Source organism: Macrobrachium rosenbergii, chromosome 4 (assembly GCF_040412425.1).
Source record: "Macrobrachium rosenbergii isolate ZJJX-2024 chromosome 4, ASM4041242v1, whole genome shotgun sequence".
Taxonomy (NCBI): Eukaryota; Metazoa; Arthropoda; class Malacostraca; order Decapoda; family Palaemonidae; genus Macrobrachium; species Macrobrachium rosenbergii.
This window is the reverse complement of record NC_089744.1, coordinates 37,194,099-37,218,098: the sequence shown is the minus strand read 5'-3', so window position 1 is coordinate 37,218,098 and position 24,000 is coordinate 37,194,099. Positions and strand designations below refer to the sequence as shown.

At 33.4% G+C, this 24,000-nt stretch overlaps 1 protein-coding gene across 2 annotated transcripts in view; it reads left to right on the top strand.

Moving 5' to 3' along the window:
• The window catches only part of LOC136832721 (FMRFamide receptor-like), a 108,498-nt gene that overhangs the window by 5,653 nt on the left and 78,845 nt on the right, over positions 1-24,000 (top strand). The gene's annotated exons all lie outside the window — the stretch shown is intronic.

The following is a 24,000-nucleotide window of genomic DNA, read 5'->3' as shown; positions in this document are numbered from 1 at the left end:
ATAGAGTCTATATTTTCATTGCTGTTACCCTGAAATTCAATAAATAAACATAAATGTGTGGAAATAGCATTACCATCGTAATTACTGGGTCTGAAAACATATGACTAGGAATGAAAATCAAGTCTGTAGCTGCCTTAATAATTAAGATATGGTAGTCTTACTCGGTGTAATGGCGGCCACATTAAAATCCAATATGGCCGACTTTACTATAGCAAAAAAATGGAACCCTTTTTTTCCACTTAGCATACCCAAATCAATCAGAAAATGCAATAAAATCAATTTAAGCAGGCCTGTCTTGAAAAATTGTGCGAGGATCCCCACTATAACCTGGCTTGCCACACCCCCCTCCCCTACAACCATCTAGCCCTTTGTGAATTGGTACCAGCGTCATCTATTGTTTAGAAAGGGCATGGGGGTAGCAACGTCATCCCCAAAGACTTACTGAGGACCAGAAGCTCAACCTTTTTGGTACCACAACCTCTGTAGTAAAAGAAGACATTGATGGGGATAATGGAAAGAAAGTTCCTCTCTCTCTCTCTCTCTCTCTCTCTCTCTCTCTCTCTCTCTCTCTCTCTCTCTCTCTATATATATATATATATATATATATATCTTTCTCTCTCTTTATCCATATATATATACACACATATATATTTTAAATTTTATCTTTTCTTCCTAATTTTTGTTCTTTCTTCCCGATTTCCCCTCTACTTAATCTCCCTTCATGATAATGGTAGCCATTAGCACCGCTATTGCGGTAAAGCTACAATTTTTCTTACTTTCCCTGTGCTTTCTGTCGGGTTTCCTATTTGTTTTTTATTATTACATTTTCTGATTGATTGGGGTATTCTGAGTGCAAAAAAAAAAAGGATTCCATTTTTTTCGCTATAGTAAAGTCGGCCATATTGGATTTTGATATGGCCGCCATTATACCGAGTAAGACTACCAGTCTTAATTAGTGAGGCAGACTTGATTTTCAAGCCTAATCATATGTTTTCAGACCCAACAATTACGATGGTAATGTATGTTTGTGCGTATATATCTCCCTTAAATGTATGCATTATATATATATATATATATATATATATATATATATATATATATATATATATATATATATATATATATATATATATATATATATATATATATATATATATATATATATATATATATAAGACAAAATCCACGAAGGAAAGAGAAACACTGGAGTGCTGCGAGGCCTTTCGACTGACGTCCTTTACTTAGCGCACTGTTTATCAAGCCAGTCGAAAGGTCTCACAGCAATCCAGTGGTTCTCTTTCCTTCGTGGATTTTGCCTATTTTTATATATCTATCACGTTCCATATTTTCGTGACTCAGTTATACACGCACACACACACAGACACACACACACACACACACACACACACACACACACATATATATATATATATATATATATATATATATATATATATATATATATTGTGTGTATGCATGTCTCTGCGTATTTATGTGTATCCCCCTTAAATGTCTGTATTACATAAAACATTTGTATTATAGGATTATTTTTTTTTGCACAATCATATAACTGCGTGTTTGGAAGTACGTACTTGCAGCTGGCGAGATACAGAGATACACCGAGAGAAAGAAAGGTTTTGTTTAATTGGTCAAAATCTGTCAGCGGGTGGGGCCAAAATCTGGCAACGTTAGGCCTAATTCAAGGATGTGTAAAGTTGTATTTATAGGCTTCTGAGAGACATGCATCGACAAAAACCAAGAGGAATTAAATAGTACTTGCAGCTTTTAAATCTCTGTGCTTTTAGTATTCATACAAATGTGTATGTATATATACAGTATATATATATATATATATATATATATATATATATATATATATATATATATATATATGTATGGATGTATATACTGTATATATATAGATATATATATATATATATTCTGTATATATATATATATGTATGTAAATTATATATATATATATATATATATATATATATATATATATATATATATATATATATATATATATATATATATATATATATATATATATTAAATACATACATTTTAAATATGAATATCTATATATATATATATATATATATATATATATATATATATATATATATATATATATATATATATATATATATATATATATATATATATATATATATATATATATATATATATATGTACGTGTGTGTGTGCGTATTATGTCTAGAGAATACTTACACGTTAGCCGTTTTCACTAAATGGGCGCTTCACAAAGGAAGCAGGGCAACACTCAACCTTCAGTTTCTGAATCAGGAATGAACTCTTGTGCAGAAAACCTCAGCGTCACGGGCTTCAGATACACATGTGGATGGATCTTCAAAAGACCTTATCCTCTATGTGCAATTGGCGCCATAAATCTTGTACCCATTCTTGTGATTGCTGATTATTTAAGTAAAATAGTATTGCATAGTTTTTTCACACCAATTAACGAGCACTTTCACCGGCTTCCTCACCTCTTACATTCGGAATCTTTCTCCGATTTATTTTAGCCAAAGTACTTACATACCGTCTTTCATATTCCATACATGATCAGACCACCACAAAAAGCAATGATACATCATTTCGACTATATAAATGTTTCATTATTATTCTTATGAGCCAAGCTGCAACTGTAACGCTAGAAACCCAACGTTCCCAAACTGGGAAGCATCTCATTATGGAAAAGAACTTGAGAAGTTAAGAATAAATTATACAGGACAAAAAAAAAAAAAAAAAAAAAAAAATCATATAAGTAAAAAAATATCAGTGAATGAGATTGATGGCAAATAACCTATAAAGTGAGACTCATGTGAGTCTGGTCAACCAAAAAACATCTGGACAAAGCTAATACTTCTCAGGTTCCCACAGTTCAAATACATGATCACGATCAATGATTTAGTCACAGCGGGAATAATGCTTCTAGAAAATAATGGTACTGAGCCTCACTGAATAAAAGGTAAGATAGGATTAACTGAGTAAACAGTACTAGGTGGCGGATGATATAGGACTTTATCATTCACCACATAGTACTATAAAGTACCATAGTACTATATAGTACTATCTAGTACTATGTGGTGGATGGTGTAGTACTATATCATCCACCACAAAGTACTATGTAGTACTATGTGGTGGATGACATAGTCCAGGAAGATCTGAATGCAACAGGTGATGAGATTATGAACAAGTTTATAGAGTTCATTTAGCTCACTTTGCTAAATGAATGACGGTGTCAGAGATTAATGCCAAGATCGGTTAAGCGATTCAACTGAACCCAGCTTTTGTCCCACAGTTGAAGACGGCACTTGTCTGCCGTCTTAAATATGGCAAAAATATTAAGAAAGTTGCAGCATAAAAGAATGAAAACATTTCATCGGGTCAGATATGTCTCCAAAAACCTTGAAAGACTTTCTCGGAATACCGATTTTTCCTGCAGAGAACATATTGGGCGTTTATGTTAAACCTGCACTCGTCATTTCTCAGTATTTCATGCGCTTGTGAACCTTCTCGCTCTGCATATAATAGACGAATGTTATTTCAGTATCTTCCATTTTTTCGATTCGAATTCATCATTTATACTTTTGTTTCTTGGACACTTTTCGTTTGATCCAGTCGTTTTGAAGATGTCCTACTAGTTTCATGCTTCACTCTATACCCATACACATCAACTGATAATGCCTTTATTATCCTCCTTCATTCATACTAATTTTCACTGAGGAATTTTCCTTGTTTTCGTATTTTCTTCTAACTTCACTTTCGGTAGCATTCACTTCCAAATTTATTTTTCTACCAACACATCAACTGATAATGCTTTTATTATCCTCCTTCATTCATACTAATTTTTATTGAGGAATTTTCCTTTTATTTTAAAATTTTCTTCCAACTTCCCTTTTCGGTGACATTCACTTCCAAATTTATTTTTCTACAAACACTTTCAAGGCCTTTCACCAGTATTTTAGCTTCTCTTTACTACCACTAACTACCTCCTTATCAATTTCAAACATTATTCACTCCCATCTTTATCCACGACCTTTTTTCTAATCCCAAAATCCTGCACATACATCTGCCCTGTCAGTAACTACTTACAGATATTAAACTACTTACAAATACTAAACAGACATGGAAACAAACAAACTCTTGCCTGAGACTCACTCTGGCACCGGGCCATTCCTCTTTCATAATATTCTGACCCAAGTTTCACTTTTATTACGTAAATGAAAATTTTTTTCTTATCAATTTACCCTGTATACCTTTCTAACACCTTCCATATAGCATTTGTATTTTATATCATTCGTATATATATATATATATATATATATATATATATATATATATATATATATATATATATATATATATATATATATATATATATATATATATATATATATATATATATATATATATATATATATATATATAACGAAAATCTTTTTGCTTATTTTATTCCTGTCGCAACACCCTCCACATCGCATTTGTATTTCATGAAATTTATCTAAGCCTATATTTATCTCGTAAATCCTTTTTACTCTCAAACTTCACACGTAACTGTTTCATAATAAATATTTCATTCACACACCATTTTCCTACTATTCTCTTCCCTCCTTTAATTTATCCTTCGTCTGTGTTAGTTTCTCAAATCAAACTCATGCCACATATACTTCGAGTATAATTATTCTCAAAGCCTTGATTATCCTTATACCCCTACAAGTATTACCGTCGCCTTTATCACTTTCCCCTTTGTACAAAAAGAACAATAATTTTTCTCGATCATTCTTTCGTAACCTTTCGCTTATCTAGACACACAACGCACTCTGGTCAGCCAATCAATTCTCAATTACACTATCACCACCGTGAAATAATACCTCACTTGTAATTCCATCAGCTTCTGGTGATTCTTCAGCCTCTTAGTTTTCGTGCATAAATCCTTCACACCCACATACATACACACACACACACACACACTCACTCACACACCAATACTAGCAGACAACGCATGTGATTGTTGTAAGTAACATACTGGCACAAATGCATAGCTATACAGTATAGTGTTCATATTTATATACATACAAATATATATATATATATATATATATATATATATATATACTGTATATATATATATATATATATATATATATATATATATATATATATATATATATATATATATATATATATATATATATATATAATATACTATATATATATATACTGTATATATAATGTATACATATATAGATAGATAGATAGATAGATAGATATAGATATATATCCGCCTGGTGACGAACCACATATCATTTATAATTCCCTTTCCCTTCGGTATTATTTCCGAGGTAGAGTGGATTGGATATTATTCGACATTTGTAGCTTAATGTTTGTGAATATAAAAAGTGTCACGGTGATGTGATATAAATTCATATATGTAATTTATATATGTATATACGTGTGTATTATATATATATATATATATATATATATATATATATATATATGTATATATATATATATATATATATATATATATATATATATATATATATATATATAAATATATATATATATATATATATATATATATATATATATATATATATATATATATATATATATATATATATATATATATATATATATATATATATATATATATATATATATATATAATCATGAAGCTACAAATGTCGCTTAATATCAAATTCACGCTACCTCGGGAATATCCTAGATGGGGAATTATCACCGAAGGAGAATTTATAAGTGATAAATGGATTGGTACTGCCGGGTCGCGATCCCTCGTCACAGGTACTTATCCAGCAACTCCAGTCGACGTTCTACCACTGAACTATCAAGCGACATTTGCAGCTTCATGATTGTATATAAATCACAGTATGATAAAAATCTCATATATATATATATATATATATATATATATATATATATATATATATATATATATATATATATATATATATATATCTAGTATATATATATATATATATATATATATATATATATATATATATATATATATGTATGTAGTCGTTATCATATATGCATAACGGCGAGAGCAGAATAAAATATAGTCATATCTATATATATTTGCAACGTACACATACTGTATATTGTTATACTGTAAGTACAATACGTAATACCGATAGAATATTGTCATATATGAAGCTTATGTACATATCTGTTGCATATGTGAACGTTTTCAAGCAAAGGACATCTAAAAGGAAGCCCAAAGCCCTACCTGAGCTTCACAAAAAGGAGGTCATCAGGAAATGTCTCCGGTCAGGATATTGTCGGGATACAAAACTGACCAATGAAGCCAAGTAGAATGGAAGCTTGTTGAAAAGGACTAGTCTAGGAGATCGGACTCTCATGAAGCTTTTCCGCACATGCGACTCGGAAAAGATGAGAGAGAGAGAGAGAGAGAGAGAGAGAGAGAGAGAGAGAGAGAGAGAGAGAGAGAGAGAGATGCAGAAACCATTCTGCAAATTGGAAGTGAGCACAGATTTGCTTTGAAATTACTTTTGTTCGAGACATCGAGGAGTCTGGATCGACTGCGCTCAAATGGATGATGGACATTCCTGTTGTCGGGAACTGAAACTGCTGTTTGTTGTTTATTTATTTACATGTTAACGGAGAGCGTGTTTCACCGTCTGTGAGAGTAAATGGATAAAATAGTAATGTTCACATTCCTCAAATAAAAAGACTTTTATTTTGGTATAATTATAAAAAATTCTTTTTCAGATGGTCTAGAAAAATATTAAACTCTAGAAAGAGGTCAAATAAAAAAGAAAACATGAACTTTTGAAGGTTAACAGAGAAGCAAAAAAACTGAATTATTCAGATTCATCATGAAAAGGTCGTCCTCGTAGTTACACAAAGATACATTCTTATACAGAACGCCCTAAAAACAGGCTAAATCACCAGCTGGAAAGAGTAAGATGGTGTAGAGAATACACTAATTTTAAGGAGACTTCCAGCTCATTGTGGCTGAAATTCACACCTCCTCCAAGGATCCTGAGCGACCGGTCATAATTATTATCCTTAGCAGGATCCTTACTCAGTGGTAGGAGACACCATTTCAAGTCCCGGTGACTTGAATATAGCCAACGAAGAGTTTGGCCATTTGTTCTCGAGAAAAATAGCTTGCTGAAACCTCCCAACTGCAATCAACTTAGACAAGTTTAGAACGGGAGCCCTTTGAAACTTTAGTTTTATAAGCTTATGTATTTTTTTTTGGGTATGTGTGCGCGCGCGCGTGTGTGGATGTGCGTGTATGTGTGCTGAACATAACAGTGCAGCGGGTGACGTAGCTGCCTCTTGTCACGACTATAAAAAATAAACGGAACAGAATAGGAAAGGAAAACGTAAAAGGTCTGACCAAGAGGGTAAGAACAGACTTGCCTCTTAGAAGGAGAAGGAGGTACAAGGGTTGCTTGTCTACCCACTTTACATACGGGATGGGGAGAACTCATGGGTGCTACGGCCACTTGAGGAATGCGTTAATCACTTGGCTTAAAATATTATAGATGCGTGTGCTGTATTTAATATAAAACGTATCAAATAGCGATCGAAGATTAGTTTGATGGAAATTCCTAGTACAATGGTTTACACATCTAAGCTAGAAGTGATAGATAGTCCCTGACAATCTCAATAACTCTATGTTACACCGAGGCAGAGACTGAAAGGGAGAGCAAAAAGGAAAAAGATGCAAGAATGGGACACTATATAAGCTGAAAGATTGGATAACATATGAATCAGAGAAATAAGTAATGAAGATCATGGATTAAAGATACAAAGAAAAAAATAACTGTCATCAACTTACAATAAGGGTCCTAAGTTAACTACTCCCGGAACCTTAAAAGGAGGTACGTGCACAGAAGAAGAATAAACGAAAGAAGAGGTGAAAAAAAGAATGTAAATTCTTTACCTTTACTTTACATCAAAGGGTGTTCTAGGCACAAGAATAGGTTGAGGGTCTCAGCTGGCTTCCTTGTTGTGTAACTGAAATGTCTTGTTGCTCAGATCCTGTCGTGGGAATACCTTCAAAGATCTGTGCTGCGTTTCACTTTCCTTCAAAGGTCACCCAGGCAGTTCGAAATTTAGCGCACGTGCACTCACACACACACACACACACACACACACACACACACACACACACATATATATATATATATATATATATATATATATAATATATATATATATATATATATATATATATATATATGTATATGTATATTACGTGTGCGTGTTCGCATGCCTGTGTATTATTATTGTCAGGATACGTATCCAAGTCTAGGAGAAGAAAAGGAATCAGGGCAGTTATAATTCGCTGTAAGATATCAAATAAGAAAGAAATGCCCACTCCCACAAAGGATCTGCCACAGGTATTCAGAAAAATGGTAGGAAAGAAGGATGAATAGGGAGGAAGTCAAAGCAAGAGGGAAGGGAGAGACACGAGTTATAAAGACTGTAAAGATTGAGGAACAAGGACAAACGGAAGCTACTGGAGATCTCGAAATGATACACAGACAGTGGTGTCATTGATGTGCATTATCCTAAACAGTGATTGAAATAAAGGATTGAAGAATTACTAAAGTAATCCTTATGCAGCGTTCGTGGGATGGGATGACTTGATAGGTGTCATAGGTACTGATGACGGTGTGGAATCATGTTTATTTGCTCAACGGAAGAGCGATCGATAAGAAAATAAATAATTGAATGCAGTGTTTATGATCATGAATTATAAAATTGAATATTAAATAGATGGATTAGAGATTTTGTAGTTCCTCTATCGCTGCATATAATATAGTCAGCTCTTGTAGTAACCTCACGATGAAGTATATTGATATTTGTATTATCCTAATCAGTAGAACTTTCTATGGGAGATATTAAAAGAAAAGTAGTAAGACATTAATTTTTATATCGACGAGATAACAGATGAGCGAGAAAGACCACAGAAAATTATGAAAAAATGCCAACTAGATAAAAGGTGGATGGATGAAAAGAAGAGGATGTGAACCCATGGATATTCTTTGGTTCATCGTACCAAAGAAGTTTTAGGCTTAAGACTAGGATGTGTTTTTCAATCAACTTCTTTCTTTGTCTTTTGTTGCTGCGGCAGTGACTAGAAAATATCTAGAAAAAACTTCTAGTATTCTATGCTTATCTTTCCTTCGATATATATATATATATATATATATATATATATATATATATATATATATATATATATATATATATATATATATATATATATATATATATATATATATATATATATATATATATATAGCAATATATAATATATATAAGGACAAATTTCTTAGTTCATTATACTTTATTAGGCTGGCGTTTCAGGACCATATCTGTCCCATTCTCAAAGCTGTAAAATTGAAATATAAAAGTTAAATCAGACGCATGCTTAAAGAACATTTTACATAAAATAATAAAATTATAGAAGCATGGTTTGCTTTTATACTTTTGCTATTTTATGGAAAGTATATTTCTAAGCTTAAGTCTGTTTTAACTTTTAAATTTACAATTTTATGGCCCTGAGAATGGGATGGAGTTGATGCTGAAACGTCAGTCAGATTTTCCTTCTACCCACACCTGCTGCTGTCCATCTGGTTTGTAGCAACCACCTTCAACTTATATATATATATATATATATATATATATATATATATATATATATATATATATATATATATATATATATATATATATATATACATATATATATACATATATATATATATATATATATAAATTTATATATATATATATATATATATATATATATATATATATATATATATATATATATATATATATATATATATATATATATATATATATATATAATATATACACACAAGCTGACCAACCCAGTGCTGCCTGGGGAAACTCTGAATGACAACCGATAAACTCTCTCTCTCTCTCTCTCTCTCTCTCTCTCTCTCTCTCTCTCTCTCTCCTCCTTAACACCCCTCTACTCTCTCTCCAACTTCCCCTCTCTCTCCATCTCTTTCTCCTCCCTAGCACCCCCTCTACTCCGTACTCTACCCTCTCTCTCAGTTCCTCTCCCTCTCACTCTCTCTCTTCTCACTCACTTCCTCACCTATTAAGATAGTTGCTTCAGTTACATTGCCCAGTATTTTTGACATTTTATATTTCACCCATTCTCACCCCCTCCTAGGGGCTGAACTTCTTGAGTATCACTTGTCATCTCAGCTACCTCAAAAACTATGGATTAGACAATAATGTATGTTGTTTTCGGTTATTTTTACATGTCACCCCTGTTCCACCCCCACCCCTTTTGGTGCTATTGATGTCTTACCCCACAGTACTCTTTTACGGATAGAAAGTCATATATATACCGAAATGAGGTATGATAAACCCGTACAGTTTATTTAGTTACTAAGTCTACAGGCAGAACCAGCCCCGTTTCAAGGAAGCCTTTCCCACCGCCACCCCCTTTGGTGCCCTTTGGTGCTAGTGATATCTTACCCCCAAAAGTATTCTTTTTTAGATAGTAAGTCATATGTATACCAAGTTTGGTTGAAGTTGCTTGATGCTTTTCAGAGTTATGCTGGAACATACACACACACACATAGTTACATCCATTTATATATATATATATATATATATATATATATATATATATATATATATATATATATATATATATATATATATATATATATATATATATATATATATATATATATATATATATATATATATATATAAATACATATATATACATATAAGCCATTTCACTAACGGGGATGACTCCAGAGTAAAACAACTTCATGGTCACTATCAAATTCATACTTGAACTGTTTGCTCGTGGATGAACACCCTTTACAAAATCTTCCAACATATTAGCTTATTGTACTTAGGCAAAAGGCAGATTAACAGTGTTTCAAACCTCCCTCTTTGCACTGGGCTATCCGCTTCTAACCTCCCACGCATATTGTTGCTTACTGGATATTAAGTCCCCTTCTTTTAATATCTCTTTCACCTGTATAATCAGCATTCTCGAGGGTTTCCTCCTTCTTACCTCTTAACGCTTCCAGATTACAAACTCCTCTTAAAACATTGTGATATTTCGGCTCAACTTTGTTAACAATATTGCCACTTATACGTATCTTTCAACTGTTGCTTTATATTGCACATTATGGAAACAGTTTATCTCAATGGCATTAACATTTTTTCGTTTGCATTCAGCATCCACACTTCACTTCCATCAAGGGGCATTGCTTTGACATATCTTTTGTACATTCACACCTTCCTTTCATAGAACCTTCAAGTCTTTCCATTCTTTTGCACACACCCAACTACCTTCTCGCTTCACCTCTTCTTAGACCCATCTCTTCATACATCCTGACATCATCAATGATATTTACACTAAAATTAATACTCATGTGAATCAACTGCTTCCATTTTAACGCCATCTATATAATATTCAATGTACCATCTATCTAATTTCCATGTACACTTTACTCGTGCTCACATTAACTCTACTCTGGCAAACTCTTGGAAACTTTTTACTAGCTTCTGCAGTTTTTCTTTGCTTTTCTTCTTCATATTTGTATTATCTAGAAATGTCAGGCATTCTCTGCTCCACCCATAACCAATTCCTTATCAAGCAACTTTCCAATTTCCTTTCCCTAGATTCTCACATCACTGCATCAAAGATATTGGAGACATATTTCACCCTAGCCTCAGGTCAACATTTTACCAAAACCAGTCATTCTCCTATCTACAGTTTCTAAAATTCTCTTTGATTCCATCATAGAAACTAATCAATCTTGGCAATTTATTTTTAATATTGCACATCTCTACTATTTCTAGCACAAGCTTTTTTTTAGGTCCATGTATGCTTCTTACAGCTTTTCTCCTTTGCTGTAAAACATATTATGTAACTTTTCATAACAAATGCTCGGGCCACACTCCCTTTTCTTGTGTTAGCTCGCACTCATCATTGGCTGCTTATCCTCATGCCATAGTATTGTTGATGAATCATAATACTACCATGCACCTTCCATGCTATACATGAGGATTCTACGGTTGTTCATTGGAGGGTTGGGTTTAGCTCTCGGCTAGCACGCTGTTGGCCCGGCGTTCGACTCTCCGACCGGCCAGTGAAGAATTAGAGGAATTTATTTCCTGTGATAGAAATTCATTTCTCGTCATAATGTGGTTTGGATTCCACAATAAGCTGTAGGTCCCGTTGCTAGGTAACCAACTGGTTCTTAGCCATGTAAAATAAATCTAATCCTTCGGGCCAGCCCTAGGAGCGCTGTTAATCAGCTCAGTGGTCTGGTTAAACTAAGATATACTTAACTTTTTATTAGGATTCTACACAATCCTTATAGTCTCCTCTACATTCTCTGACTGCATGAAGAGCAGCCTCTCCTCTCATCCATTCCTATGGAATTTCATTCATTCAGACATACCCTTTAGACTATGGCCAGCAAATCAATCACTTTCACTATTGCACTGCAGTATTACTTGTAATCCAACTAACTTATGTGCCTTCAGCCTCTTAATACCCATTCTTATATTATTAACATGCCTCCACAACCATTCTCTGTATTTTGCTGATCTTTTCCACTTTTTGCTTCAAAAGCTTTATTTCTCTTTTATCCTCCCCATTCAAGACATATAATCAGGATACTCACTCCATCGATTTTCTTTTTGACTACGCAATCCATCCTCCAATATGTTTCTCTTGGAGCTTCTCATTTGTTGGGCAATTGGCCTTCAGATAAACATCCTTTTTCTCTCACTAAACCTCTTATTTCCGCATTCCACCATTTTCTGTTTCAATCTCCTCAACGTACCTTCATCTTGGCCATAAACTCTGCTTATTCTTTTTCATCTTCAAATTTCTCATACCCATACTTTCCTGTCTTGTGATGTGCTTTTTCAGTCTTCAAATTTCTCATACCCATACTTTTTTGTCTTGTGATGTGCTTTTTCTCAATTGCTTCTTACCTAGCTTACTTATCAAAATCGCATTTACTGCAAAATTTTCATCCTTTTATCTTCAGCTTAAACTGCTACCCATCTTAGCTGTTGCTTCATCAAAATAATAATGAAGAATACCTCCAGCCTCTCCTTTTCTCACTAGCATATATATTCAGCAATTTGCTCTTTCATCTGTAATAGCAAAGTATCACACAAAATCTAATCCACAACATTTTATCTTTTCCATATACACAAATGTTTATTCTTTTTCGATCACATATTTCCAAGCTTCCAGTCATTTTTCAAACAAACATATTGCCATTATAATATATATATATATATATATATATATATATATATATATATATATATATATATATATATATATATATATATATATATATATATATATATATATATATATATATATATGTGCGTGTGAGTGTGCGCGCGTGTGATTGTGTGTGTGCGTGTGTATGTTTGCCTTTCATTGCACGGATATCTGCTTTCCAACCGTGTCGGTTACTTACTCAGAGAAGTTGGAGTCCTTATCATTCGGAATATCGAGTCCTTTTAGGACATATTATTCGGGGAGATGATTTTGATCTCTCTCTCTCTCTCTCTCTCTCTCTCTCTCTCTCTCTCTCTCATCTTCTCGATGAAACATATATATATAGCATTGTACAAAGAAGTGTTTGAAGCTATTTGTAAGTCTAATGGTTCTACAAACAATAAGCTCTCAAAATGGACTATGAAGATATGCAATCCAATTAATCCTTTGCTTGTATGTCATCAGGATTATCGCTCGAATGGTGGGACTGAGGAAGAACTAGGGATTTCTCACACACACACACAAACTCATATATATACTCGTATATACTGTACATATATGTATATATATACATGTATGTGTATATGTATATGAATATAATCACTAGCACTAATGACTTTAGTCACCACTCCCCTTTGACACCTGTATACTACCTGTCTGTAGTATACATGCATATTGTAATTTCTACCACTATGTATCAGTCCTTCGCCAGTTGCTTGGCAATAAAGCAGAAACCGGCCTGGACCTGCACCCAGTCTCTCATTTTTCACCTTAGGTGATGTGGTATATATATATATATATATATATATATATATATATATATATATATATATATATATATATATATATATATATATATATATATGTGCACTGTATATGCACATTTGTACATACACACTGACATATTCACAAACTGCTCGACCAGAATGTGAATGCTACAATCGGATCTCAATTCACAAAATTATACCATTGTTCCACTGATAATTGAATGAAATTATTAACGAATGTAAATATTTCAGTGTTAATTAACCTACAAAAGGAAGCGACCTTTGCCAGAAAGTTTTTTGAAATATCCTTTTCTATTTCTGTGAATGTAAAACAATAAAATTATGTAGAAATGCATGATTCTTTAAGTAAAGTAGGTCTATCTCGTCCTGGGATATTGGCAATACTATATTCCTCATATCCATATGCGGGAAGAAAGGCAAAAATGACCTGATGCGTCATAGCAAATTGGAATATTGTTGTAAACAGGAATATATAATACGAGGAAGTGAAGACATTTCTCAGTCTATAACAATATTAATCCTCTCGGACCTTCTGGGAACTGCTGGGCGTACAGAATTCTAAAGGCTTTGCAGTTAGGATGAACTGGAAGGGAACATTATTCTTCTGACACTTTACTCAGTTTTTAATTTTCATTAAATGATTCTGTTGTTATGAGGAACCTTACCATTAGTAAAATATATATCTTGGAAGAAGACCCTCCCTCAGACTTTCTCCTTTGTAAAGAATGGCAGTTTGTATGCCATTGAGCTTATACTGCGCTTTCTCAACTTGGCATGTAATATATATATAAATATATATATATATATATATATATATATATATATATATATATATATATATATATATATAATTATACTTATATATACATACATATACACACATACATACATACATATACTGCGCTTTCTCAACTTGGCATATAATATGTGAATATATATATATATATATATATATATATATATATATATATATATATATATATAATTATATATATATATATATATATATATATATATATATATATATATATATGTATATATATATATATATATATATATTATGTATGATATATATGCATGCGAAAAGTCAAGATATGCAAAACATATGCAGTGCACTTACGGAAATGAAATACTACTATTGGACAAAAGTCAGGAGAGCTTCGCCGACCTTAATTAGACCTGCAAATTAATTCACGCAGTTTCTCATAAATTGAGAAAAGCAAACATGTCCCGCCGCATCAGCCCTTAGGGAATGTAGAAACGACTTTTGTCTTGTAAATGGCTCATTGTGATTCTAATAAATTTACTAATACAGGTAAGAGCTGACCCCAGCGTGCTAATATAATTAATGTAGCTTCTTCTAAATTTACTAATGCAAGCTGACTTAAGTTATTGAATTTGGTTTCTAATTAATTTGCTGGTGCATCATAGTAAGGAAACTTAGGAATGATCATATTAGGTTCATAATCAAGGGGTTGCTTCGGTTTGTCAAAACCCTTAGGATACATACAGTAAAATACAGCCTCTAATAAATTCACTAACTCAAGTGAGGGCTGACGTAAGTAGAGCAAAAAATCTAGGGATTTATTAGATGTGGCTTTCAACAAACTTATTAACGCAAGGGCTGGCGTCGGTACGATGTAAAACACTTATGGTTTATTAAGTGAGGCTCCTAATACTCTTACTAACGCAGGAAAGGTCTCATGACAGTAGGCTAAATATAAAAGGGTATTTGGCGTTGAAAAAAACAAAGAAATGACGAAGACTTCACGAGGGGTTGTAATCGAACCCCGCGCTACTCTCTGATGGCTGCTGTCACCACAGGTAAAATATGGCATAAGTTGAGCGAAAAAACATATAAACAACTAATGAAGATGAACATGCTGTTGATAGAATATATACAGAATATATACTTTGGAATTTCAGAATATTGCAGTTCGATATTGGGAATAGTATGAACCGACTTATCAAGGTAACCAAGCGGAAATAATAGTGGGATTTATTTCTAATATATTTAATTAATGCCATATTAAGCTATTAATTTTTTTCACACATAATTTCCAACGGATTTTAAATGGTATCATTTCTCTAGAAAGCCTTTATACTGAATATTATTGACCCTTTCATTGTTGAATCTATTCATTTTGACTACAGTACATTTCATAAAAGATTAATATTGTAACTTTCTAATCATTTATCTACGAAGACTTTACAATTCCTAAAAGAAAGTTTTATATTTTCTGGTGTACGTTAATGCTAATGCTACTCTAAAAAATTCATTCAAGAATATTTCATCCTCAGACCACTTGCTGTCATTTCGTTTGTTTTCTTACATGGCCATTTGTTTGTTTGTTGTTTCTTTCTCCTACCCAGTTTTTAGTTTTCTGTAAAAGAAAACTATTGTGCCGGCTTTGTCTGTCCGTCCGCCCTCAGATCTTAAAACTACTGAGGCTAGAGAGCTGCAAATTGGTATGTTAATCATCCACCCTCCAGTCATCAAATATACCAAATTGCATCCCCTTAGCCTTAGGAGTTTTTATTCTATTTAAGGTTAAAGTTAGCCATAATGGTGCATCTGGAAACGATGTAGGACAGGCCACCACCGGCCCTTGGTTAAAGTTTCATGGGCCGCGGCTCATACACCAAAAGATAGATCTATTTTCGGTGGCCTTGGTTATGCGCTGTACAGAATACTCTGCGCAAGAAGAAACTTATGCGCATTTTTTACTTGTTTTTTTAAAGGAACGAATCTATCTGACATTTTTATCGATTTCAGATGAAAACACGTACACTCACGCGCACAGACCTGCTGACGTAATACAAACTCCTCGGACGAAAGTGTGCCGAATGACAGGGTGGAAAAAAAATCCTTGCAATTTCCCTTTCTAACTTTTTCCATCTCTACCAAGTTTCCTCGTCCGTATTAACACACGAAGGCTTCTTGTAGACGTGATATCAGATTATCAGGAGCTCCCCAATTATTTCCCACCTCCTGGCGGTGGCCATTTTTGTCATTTACAAGACGATCAGTTTCGAAAGTTCGTGTTGCCGAGCTCATAAAACACAGAGAGAGAGTTTTATCTTTTTGGTATTAACGAGGTGAGTTTCCTTCGTTAATGCTGTCAGCCCTTTCGCTGAGATAATTAATGAGCCCAGTTTTAGACTTATTTAATAATACAGAAAATATGATATCAATAAACTGGCCATTTTAAAGCGGTTACAAATTCAGCCCTAAAATGAAAAACAGCATGTAACCTGTAGCCCAGCAACACAGAGGAAGCTAAAATCTTCCAGAATTATGGGTAAAATGGAGATCAAAAAGGTTTGAAATTAACAGAACCAATCTATGTAAGTCCATAATGACCTGATGTTGATCCATACTTTTTTCAGTTTCTGAAAGCTATGAAATTACAACTATATTTTAAACTTGCAAATGGAAGTTCAGTTTACATAAACATTAGCATTTTTGAAATTTCACAAGAAATGTTTCTGTGCATACAATGTGAACTTATGTGCATAATGGCTGGATGATAAGCATATAAGAGTTGAAAATTTATCACTACTATCATCATCATTATTAGTATTATTATATATAATGCGAACATATTCCTACGGAACTAGGCAGAATGCTTGCAAGCATTTCATAAGCAAAACGGTCAACAACATTACAGAAATGTTGCAAAAGTAAATTACCAGTGAATTACAGCTGACTTAGAGTAAGTATCTAAGCTCAGAAAATGGATGCTGAGATAGAAAGAAATTTCAACAAAGGATTAAAGAGGGCTATTTTTTTGGCTCACCATCCTTAAGGACTTTGATAGGCTTTCTTGCTTTTGACACTGTTAGTGTCGTCCACACTGACATTCCCATTGTTATTGTTTTTGTAGCAGCAACAGCAAGGATACTGATAATCTTAATAACAAAATGTGATAATCAATATGAGGGTTAAATGTGGACTTAATATCACAGACGAAAATTGTGAAAATGTTAATGTTTCAAGTTAAAATAAAGGCAGTTATATACAATTTGCAGAAGCGTTTCTGGAAACATGTCAGATAATTTTCTACAGGTATCAAACCAAAGAAGTTGGCAGTTTTCGGAAGAATTGCTGATCTTGTCACTGAAGTATTCATATTTACCAATATATTGGTAAAAGCCTCCTATCAAGTCAACTTAGAAATAGGATAGCTACCAATTTTTCGGTTTTTCCTGGACAAGAATGACATATGCGGCGTTATGGGACTCTAGATCCCAAGGTATTGATGGATTGGGAGCTCTGTCTTTGAAATTCTCCTAATTATTCAAGGGTCACGCCCAGAGAAGAATCCAGAATTGTTTTCCTTTTTCGTAAAAATTAAGTCGAGCTATAGCAAGAAAAACCTTTTTAATGATTTTCGCGGCACTATTTATTCATTTTTCGATATCTATCTATCTATCTATCTATCTATCTATCTATCTATCTATCTATCTATCTATCTATCTATTTATATATTGTATTTTTTTTATTTATTTTTGTTCTAATGGTGAAGCACGCCAGTAACATAGGTGGAACATCGAAATTATTTTTTCCTTCTTATTGTTTTATCACTTTCAGCCCTAATTTAAAAATCTAACAGGGTTGTTGAAGGTCGAAGATGCAAGAGGAATAAAAAAGAAAAATCAAAACTTGAGCAATAAAAGTCTAATTCTATGCTGAGGGTGTGGTTATAATATTATATATCACTTGAAATTGGTTGCTGACAATGTGACTAAGACTGATGTTGGATTATAAAAATTGGCACCAACCGTCACCATTAGATAAAAGACACTCAAAAATCACTTGTCAATACTTGGCCCAAAATTTCACAATATTTCAAGATCTTTTTCAGGGAATGTCATCCTTATATTTCATCTGCTTTTCTACTGTAGCTTTGAGCTGACTTTTTGCAAATTATAAACCCGTGGATTAATTTTAGTTATCAGTTTTTATTCAAAAGAACGCCTAAAGCCTGGTAAACGAGAGAGAGAGAGAGAGAGAGAGAGAGAGAGCTGGCCCCAAATGGTAGCTGGATGTCTAAGGTTGTATGCTGGTAACGTCGGTTTGGTGACAGCTCGCCAAAAGCGTCTCCTGTTTCAAAGGCTAACGAGGTTAAATGGTCATCACGGGACATTTGACCTTCTATGGTAGCCAACGCGCCGTCTGTTGGTCCAAATCTAGAAAGTGACGCTAGATCACGTTTGCATTTACACAGTGCTCCCAAAACTTTGACTGATTGTAAAGTACCTGGTGTCGCAACTGCTAGGGTCACCGTCGCCTGAGCCAAGAGATCGAAGAAGATACAGTTGATCTTTTGTTTCCGAGCACTTGGGGGCGCTCAGCAGGCCTTCCATTCGCCCCTGTTTTGACGAAGTGACGTATCTCTCTCTTTTTTTTTTTAAGTACTTGAGTTTTCCAGCCGAAGTGTCTCAGTTTTTGATACTCTGTAACATATCAAAACTTCAGGCGTATGTGTTGTCACATTTTCAAAACAAATATCCTGAAAAGTTGAGCTAAGTAGGAGCTCTGTCTAATATCAAAATCTTTGAAGCCCATTTTCTCAGAATGGGGAAAATATGGCTTACGCCAGTTCGTCAAAACAGGGACGAATTGATTCATGGTCATCCCATGTGTCGTGAATCGGAGAGCAACCGTACAACCCATGTTCTAACTCTCTTGCTTTGCCGTAGCATTTGGGCAGTGACCTTCCTCAGTATTGGGTTTAAGTTTTAAGTGTACACTTGAGGTCAATTGTCTTGACGCCTGGACTGAGATTTATTTTTTTATCTACCTGTTTGTTTAATTTTCTTGGCAACTAAATGTGCAATATTTGTTAATGTCCATTCAGTGCCAATGTCATTGTTCCTCTTTCATTCTTCCTTATTGTCTATTCTTTTCTTCGTTATTCACTTACGTCATTCTGTACTTTAAGAACTTGCAGGCAAGTCCGTGGCACTTTTGCCTGGGTTCATGCAAATGTATGCTAACTATAGATAACAAAAATGGTAAAGGTTATTATCAGTTATTCTCTTGAATAGTTTTCCAGGTAAAGCTAAAATTTCATATAACCACCAGTATCAGCCAACGTAAAAATACGGACAAATATTGAACATGACAATTAGTTTCTTAACGAGGCATATGATGAATAGAATATATAATTACCTTAATAAAGATAGCCGATGAATAATCAAGAATTAAATGAATGTTCATGATATTCTTCCTTTACTTGTGGAAAAATGTGCGGTATATAGATAAACATACACACCATGTATATAATATACTTATATATATATATATATATATATATATATATATATATATATATATATATATATATATATATATATATATATATATATATATATATATATATATAATCATATATATATATATATATATATATATAATATATATATATATACATACAACCATATGTGTGTATATAGATAATCACAAGCACACCATGTATATATACAGTATATACATACATACATATATATATATATATGTATGTATATATATATATATATATATATATATATATATATATATATATATATATATATATATATATATATATATATATATGAAAGACTACGAAACCTTTCAGGTAAGGCTGCCAATTTACAGAGATATTTTGGTGAGAACTTCCATTTTCTCACATATTGTGACCATTAAATCCACGTGAGGTTACGCGTCTTTTACAGCGAGTCTTTTACAGTGAAGTTGAGTCTTAAGAACCCGAAAGAATGTCTTGAAGCTTAATTAAGATCGAGACACCTTTTGGAAAAAACGTTAAGACACTGGTGTTAGTTTCTTGTTGCCGTCTTTTCTTCTCCTTTGTATATATTTCTAGTTTCCCAGGTTCGTTAAGTCTTAATGCACTATTTTCTCTTTTCTATTTGCGATTTTGCAGTCATCATTTCAAATACCCAAGGCATTTCGAAAAGCAAGGAAGGAAAAGAGAGTAAAGTTTGCCCACCCACTAATTCGTTTGATCAGTGAAGGGTTTTTCGTGTCTGGAATTCGGGAACGCGACAAAATTTTTATTCTCGGAAAAAATATAATGATCTAGCAGTGGACGACTTCGAATACCATTAGGTACAGAGAAAGGAATAATTAAACGCGAAGTTACAAATGGAAATGAAAATAAAGATACTTGAACAGAGCTGTTCTAGTGGAAAATAGCAAAACATTTAAATATACATCACAAGCGGAGTCCCCGCAGAACGTAATTGGATATTGATTTTAGATGAAATGGTTATTTCGAAAGCAGACGGAATTTGTTTGTCTTGGGGAAAGAGCCGGTATCGCTCAGTTCACTCTAAGGCCCTGGGCTCATCTCCCACAGCCTCATCCCACATATATATATATATATATATATATATATATATATATATATATATATATATATATGTATATATATATATATATATATATATATATATATATATATATTATATATATATATATATATATATATATATATATATATATATATATATATATATATATATATATATATATATATATATATATATTTATATATATATATATATATATATATATATCTATATATATATATATATATATATATATATATATATATATATATATATATATATATATACATACTGTATATACACGCACGAACACGCACACATACACTCACACGCGCGCACACACACAAACACACACTCAACCAATTTTTTTTCGGAGACACTTGCTTGTGTGTCCGTGAACTTGACGATTTCATACGTCGGTGATAATTCTCTGTCTGTCACTTTCTTTTCTTGTTTTTGTTTTTGTTCTTATTTGGTTTTGAGAGTCATGTAATAAACTCTGCTGAAACCGTTAATCCAGAGATTCCAGGATTACAATCCGTGTTAAGTCATTTCTTCTGCTGCCTATCTTCAGAATTCTCGTCCAGTTTCTGTTTTTCCTGGTTCTTACATTTTTCTCTCTAAGAGGTAGTGCTATCGCCTCATTTGTGGTTGAACTCCTTTTCCTCCCCTTTTCCTCTTCTCCGTCCCTTTTCCTGTTTCTTGTTTTCCTCCAGACCTGGTTTAGAAAAGGTTACTAGAGTGTCTGTTCTACTTGATTTTTCTCTTGAAGAAAACACGCGTAAGTGAAAGCGTTCTCACGCGTACGAGACTAACGCTTGTTTAGACGTTGAGCAAGTGATGTGGGACTCCCCACCTAATAATGAACTGGGAAATTCACTTTGCTTCTGCTTTTAGGCTCAAGTTGGAAGAAGAAGAAGAAGAAGAAGAAGAGGGGGAGGAGGAGGAGGAGAGGAGGAGGAGGAGGAAGAGGAAGAGAAGGAGGAGGAGGAGGAGGAGGAGGCAGAAGACCGGTTCTTCAGAATATGGTGTGGTAGCATGAATTATGTCAGTTGACTTAATTCTCTTCACCTCGTGTGGCTAATTGAGACTAATGGGATATAGACATTATTTGCTTCAATGTATTTTTTGCTCTTAATTCATACCTGTCTAATCAAGAAGTCGTTATAAAAATGTCTTTTCCTCGAATGTGAACTGCAGGACGTTTAATGATATTATCTATGTCTCCATTATAACTTTTATTCTCATTAAGCTTTCGGGATTCTACTCTTAATCCATCATCATCTACAAATATTTATTTTATATATTTTTAACAGCAAGTCAGAATTAATTATGAAACAAATAAAAAGGCGAACAGTAAAAAAAATGCAAACCCACAACATTGTAAGTTAAAGATGAGAAACATTTGATGAATGGTGTATTGCGTACCCTGCTCTTTCTTTGTCTGTACTATCATTAAAATGGCGGAAATGAAAGTTAGTAAATAATTTTACTTCACATACATGGATCAAGCGATCCTTTTTAGCCAGTATTCATCGCAAGCGAAATATGATACAAATAGGGCAAAAAAGTAATAAGAGATATAAATAAACTGACGGTGGTTAGGCGCCCTTGGGCGATGGGTACCCGTGTAATCGCCATTCATGTGATGGGTACTCATCAGCAGTCTCGGTGGTATTAGGAGAAGAGGTCCGCGTATTGGAAGCTATGGTCAACTCAGAGAGAGCCCGAGTTAAGTACAGGGGATGGCATGGTGGATTATGTCCCGAGAGAAAATAACGTTTTCGTTGCAAAGTGCCTGCAGTCGCTTGTCTGACATGTCTAGAGAGCTTGGCTTCTTCCTGTCTGTAAGGCTGACGCCCAGTCACTTTCCCCGTCCAGAAAATAGGAGAGACAGACAGAGACAGTATGTGTGTGTGAGAGAGAGAGAGAGATCCCAATCGATGTCAAGAAAGCTAATAAAAAACCTAGCTGACCGAATCCGTTTAGAATCTTGAAGTGTGTGACTTACGGCTTTCTAATGTTAATGCCGTGGAGTCAACAGTAAGAAAGAGAGGGCTTAACTGTTAAGAAGACTTAGTATCTTAATATTGTTAAATTGTCAGTTTTTGAAGATAAAAAAAAAATTGCACGCGTCTTATTTACGTCCCTTCCCAGTGTTTGTTTAGTTACTGAATTATCATTTTTTTGTATTCGTTTTTGAGATGTCTGGTACATAGATAAAGGCAATTGGTTCTAAATATGGCATTTTATGAAATTCATTTTGAACCTTTTTTTTTTGGACATTATGTGGGGATTCTTTTCCTGTATCTCATTGGTCTTTAGGTTTCACCTCATAGAAAGTACTGGTAGTTGTAATTGATTTTGCAACACTTTTTATAATGGCAAATTCGTTGATCTGTTGTTAAACGCCTCTGGATCAGATTCTGGTCCCGATACCGCGGCGACTGATGAATCCCTAACAATCTTTTATTGACATCATAAAAGTTAAGA